The sequence below is a fragment of the Macrotis lagotis genome, chromosome 7, assembly GCF_037893015.1.
Source record: "Macrotis lagotis isolate mMagLag1 chromosome 7, bilby.v1.9.chrom.fasta, whole genome shotgun sequence".
NCBI lineage: Eukaryota > Metazoa > Chordata > Mammalia > Peramelemorphia > Peramelidae > Macrotis > Macrotis lagotis.
In genome coordinates, this window is record NC_133664.1 from 195,710,297 (window position 1) to 195,716,296 (window position 6,000).

Consider the following 6,000-nt stretch of genomic DNA (forward strand, 5'->3'; position numbering starts at 1 on the left):
TTCTATAAGGAGTATTTTTCATTATTAGTCTTCTGGAATCATGTTTTGTCTTTGCATTGATCAGAGTTCTTAAGTCTCAAAGTTGTTTATCTTTAAAATGTTATAGTTAGTAGGCAAATTGTTCTACTGATTCTTCTCAATTAATTTTGCATCATTTCACAAGATTCCCAGATTTCTCTTAAGTCATCATTTGCACAATTTCCTCTATCACAAGGTTGTTCAATTATATTGTTATTTCTTAATTTTTTTCAGTCATTTGAGAGGCATCCTCTTAGATTCTAGTTCTTTTCCACCACTAAAAGAACTAATGCGAAATATATCTCTGTATGTAGGTATAAGAGAGAGAAAAAGATGGATGAAAAAGATTCTTTTCTTCTTTCTTTGAACTCTCTGGAGTACAGTTCTACAGACTTATTAATGATATAATGATATTAAAGAACATTCAGAGTTTAATAATTTAGGGACCATATAGTTGCAAATTATGTTCTAGAATGACTGGACTAATTAACTACTCAACTAACAATGCATGAATGTGCCCCTCCAATATCATAATTCTCCACTTTTGTCTTCCTTTACAATCTTCTAAGTATGATATGGAGACTCAGAGTTGTTTAATCTCCATTTTTAAAACTATGGTTATAGATAATTAGTCACAACAAAAAAAAAACTCCAAAGAAAAAAGAGCAAGAAAGTAAAATGGCTATATGTTGAAACTTTACAAATAGTTGAGGAAAGAAGGAAAGGGAAAGAGAAGGAGAAAAGAGAAAGGGAAAAACATGCAACATACTTAACTGAATATAAAATACTAGAGAATACCAAGGAGAGATAAAAGGTTTCCTAGATGAGCAATGAAAATAGATTTTTTTTAAATGGAAAGACTATAATTTCTTTAATAAAATTAGTTATCAAAGGAACCATTTCATGCAAAATGGGCATGATAAAAGACAAAAATGGTAGAGATCGATAGAAGCAGAAAATATTAAGAAGAGGTGGCAAGAATATGAAAAAGAAATATCTTAACATCACTAATAATCACCATAGTATGGTTATTGATCTAGAGCCAGACTTCCAAGGGAATGAAGTCAAATGGACCTTAGGAAGCATTGATAATAATATTAGTGTAGATGACAGAATTCCAGCTGAGGTTATTTAAAATCCCATCATTATTCAATATGCTGACAAATATGGAAAACTCAGTGGCCACTAAATTGGAAAAGATCAGTTTATATCCCAATCCTAAAGAAGGGTGATGCCAGAGCATGGGAAAATTAATGAGTAATTGCACTTGTTTCACATGCCAGCAAGGTTATGCTCAAGATTTTGCAAGCTTGGCTTTAGCAATATGTAAAGCAAGCTGACTGGTTTTCAAAGAAGCAAAGAAACGAGAGACTGAAATAATTACTGCATTATGGAGAAAGCAAAGGAGTTTCAGAAAAATATCTATTTCTACTTCATTGAGTACATTAAAGACTTTGTGTGGATCACAATTTAAAAAATGGAAGTATCAGATCCTCTTATATGTGTGCTAAGAAACATGTATGCATATCAAGAAGCAACAGTTAGAACAAACTTGGAACAATTAATTGGTTTAAGAGTAGGAAAGGAGTATGATGAAGGAAAGGGAGTACATGATGTGAAATGCCAGATATTATTACTCTGATGGCAGAAAGCAAGGAAGAATTAAGAAGTCTCTTGATGAAACTTAACTTAAAGATAAACTAAGATCATGGCAATTGATCTTATCATTTCCTGGAAAACACTGGAGAATAAATGGAAGCAGTTTTAGATTTTATATTCTTGGGCTCAAAGATCACTGCAGACAGCCATTGGTAGTCAAAAATTAAAAGATACTTATTCCTTGGAAGGAAAGCTAAGGCAAATTTGCAGGTCCATAGAGGTAAATCTATGTGTTTTACAGAAGTAATGTATGACTTTGAGAGATGAATTGAAAGGAAAGTTGAGTAGAATCAAACTTTGAAATTGTGGTGCTGAGAAGACTTTCAATCATTTCTTGAACAGCAAAGAGATCAAAACATACAATACTAAAACAAATTATTTTAGAGTATTCATTGGAAGGACAAATACTGAAAGCTGAAAAATAATTTAACCACAAAGCAAAAAGACAAGACTCTTTGGAAACAACTCTAATGTTTGAGAAGATTGAAGGCAAAAGGAGAAAAGGTCTTCAGATGATGAGATGGATAGTGACATGGAAGCAACAACCATGAACTTGGACAAACTTTGTAAGATAGTAGAGGATAGAAGGGCCTGTCATGCTCTAGTTCATAATATCATAAAGAATTAGACTTGAGTGAATAAATGAACAACAACATTAGATAACTTAGTTTATTCACCCAAGGACTTCTTGTTCATATCCTTTAACTATTTGTTATTGGAAATGACTCATTTATAAATTTGAATCCATTCCTTATATATCTTGGAAACAAAACCTTAACCAGAGAAACTTACCACAAAAGATTTTTGACAGTTACTTTTTACATATCAAAAAAATATATTTTTCAATTAACAAAAATTAGCACTCCCAACTCCCCCATTCCATTAAAAAGAAATAAAAGCACAATTATACCTCAAATTCATCAACTCTTTGTAAGGAGAAAAATTCCATCAAGTTATTCTTAAATCTTGGTTAACCATTGCATTGATTATAGTTTCTCATCCCTCTTTATAAAGAAGAAGTTGGTAAGAAATAAGCAGTGCTCAGTATCAGTGTTCTTGGGTTTGATGCAATATGTCTGCTCCACTGCCCAGTCCAATCATAGGATCTTATTCTTTCTTTCTTTTCCTCTTTATGATTCAATATTCATAACTAGAGTTTTTATTTCCTTATGACTGGTATTTCCATTATTTATTCTTCATCTTCTATTTTTCTCTCTTGTTTTCCTGTTGAATCAGCATATCAATAAAATTTATTAATTACCAGCTATTACTGTGCTAGGAAATGTGAAAGACAAGCCTTGCTATCAAGTTGTTCCCAGTCTAATTGGGTAAATAACATTCAAACAACCATATAAATTAGCAATAATCAATAGGGAAAATTTGGAATCAGGGAAATTAGAAAAGATTTCCCAAAAAAACTATTTAAAAAAAAGAAATAAAAGACTTCCCTTAAAAGATAGAATTTTATCTTAAATTTGAAAGAAGTCAGGGAAGCCAGAAGGAGGAGATGAAGAGGAAATTAATTCCAAATGTGGGTAACAGCCAGTGGAACATCCTAGAGTTGGGAGATGGAATGTCTTGTTCAAGAAACTACAAGAAGGCCAATGAAACTAGATACAAGAGTATATGATGGATGAGAGAGAATGGGGTAAAGTATGCAATGTAAGATGTAAGACTGGAAAGGGGAAATTTATGAATGCCCAAAGCCAGACTTTTACATATAATCCCGGAAGTATATGATCTTTGTTTGTGTATTCTGTTTATTCACTAAATTATGTAAGATGATCTTTCTACCTTTCCCATTCTCTAGTGTATTCCATTTTCCCTTCTTTCCCTTTCTTCTTTTAAGAACATCAAAACATGAAAAGAATTCCCAGACATTCTACCTTATTAAACTCCTTCTATTACCCCTAATATCACAGGAATGTGCGGTGAAGGAAGGCAGAGGAAGTAGAGCTGTGCTTCACCTCAAACTGCACAATCGCTCACAGACTGGATTGAGTTATATAATAAGCATGTACCTGTGCTACCTCTATTAGACTTATACAGTGCAAATCCTGACAGATACAGTTCATGGCTCCCTAGTCATGGACTCTACCATACATAATGATATAGCTTTGTAAGGAATATATGTTTTATCTCTCCATAGTACATATAAATTATGTTTCCTTGTTTAGTCCTTTATGATTCTGTACTTATATTTACATTCACATATTTACCTATGTTTGTATTTCAAAATGTCTATGTAGCTTTGATTTTTTCATCAGGGATGCTTGGGATTTCTCTGCTTCATTAAAGCATCTCCCCCCCCCCCACCCCCAAATCAGATGTATACCTTGTTACACTTCCAGGTAACCTGATTAAAATGTAATTGGGAAATATTTAACAAAATAATAAAAATACCATAAAGCATACACAATATTAATAAATGGTTTCTAAGTCAAAATGTGGCAATAAAAATACAGACCTATGATTTAGTGATCCTTCTTTCTAGTCCAGTTTGACTATCTGCCCTAGAAGATTTGGCTCAATTTTGTTGAGTAAATTATTCTTGATTTAAGGCTACATCTTTTGCCGCTTGCAATATAATATTCTAAATTCTATGAACTTAGAATTAAAACTCTAAGTAGTTACAACTGCTAAGTTGTTTGTGGTCATAACTTTGACTACTCAAAATTTTAAGGACTTCTTTCTGTCTGCTTACAGTAAACTTATTTTCCTTGACTTTAAAACTTTGGATTTTAACTAAAATGTTTCTTGGAGTTTTCATTTTGGGGGCTTCCCTTAGGAGGTGATGAATATATTCTCTTTTTACTTTGCATTTTGATTCTAAGCTATCTAGACAGTTTTATGATTATTTGGGGAAAAAATATATATGTTTATGCTCTTTTTTAGTCATGGATTTCAGGTAATGAATGATTCTTAAATTATCCCTCTATGATCTGTTCTCCTGGTCAATTTGATTTTTTTATATAATACCTTATCCTTTTATTTTTTTTAGTCTTTCGTCTTGGATTTAATATTTATTGTTGTCTCATGGAATCATTGACTTCTATTTGGTCCACTCTAATTTAAAGAAGTCTTCAAAGAAATTTGTAAATCCTGTGTTAATTCTCTTTCAAATTATTTCTTCCACAACTCTCAATTCTTTTCTAGCTTTCCCCCCTTACACTGTCATTTCTTTTTCAACTGTTTTATCTTGCATTCTTTCATTTATGTAATCACTTCTTATGCACTACATGATTTTATTATCTCTAAAATTTTATTATCTCTTATGGGTATATTTTCTCTCTCAACACATTCAATTTAAATCAATGTGTAGCATGGAAACAATGTAAAGAACATCAAACTGCCTTCTGTGGGGGGGGGTAGGGAAGGGAGAATGGGGGGGAAAATTGTAAAATTCAAAACCTTACAAGAAATGATAGGTAGAAAGTACTATTATATATAATTGGAAAACAAATAAAATATTTTTAAAAATAATCTAACCCAGGTTAAAGTCTGATCACTGCCCTCCTGACCTTAGATCAAGTAACACATCTGTCACTTTACAACTAGTTGGAGTACCAGTAGACTAATGCTGAATTTTGTTGTTGGTAGTGTTATTTTGCTACATGTTTCAGACTGTGCTGGGGACTGAATCTGAGACCATGTTCAGTTTCTAGATCAGAACCTTATAATTACTACTTGCTTCAGTACTTTCATCTTAATCAAAACATATCAGTACATATCCTGAAACTACCATTTTATCTTTGATTGCCAACCCTACTTGCAGGTCTCCTCAATTGACAGGGGATCTGTGATCCAGCACAGCATAGAAAATGAGTTATCAGTTTACACTTCTTCCTCCTCCTTGCACAGGCTCCTTTGAATCAGACCTGGAACCTCTTTCTTGCACTGATCTTTTCATTAGAAGACTCCAAGCTGCTTCTTCCAGCTAAAATCTATTCCAGTTCTGAAGACCTCTATCTCTGTCTCCCTATACCAAACTAGGTTGGATAAAGGACTCATTATAATTTTTGTCTTGGATTTCTTGAACAGAATTGGTGAGGTATGTTTTCTAGATTTTTGTAGAATAATTATGAGAAAGGAATCAGCTTAACTACTTTCTTCTTATTCCATCATCTTTACTAGTCCCTCTTTACCCTTTCCTTGTGTAACATCTCAAACCTCTGTGGAATTGAAAACAATTTCATGCTTTGAATGTGAATGTATCTAAATATAAAGAAAAGAAATTTTATTTCTAATAGTAAAATATAATTTCCACATAAGTAGAAATGCATCAAATTATATGATTTTCCCTCATTAGCTTTTTAATCCTCT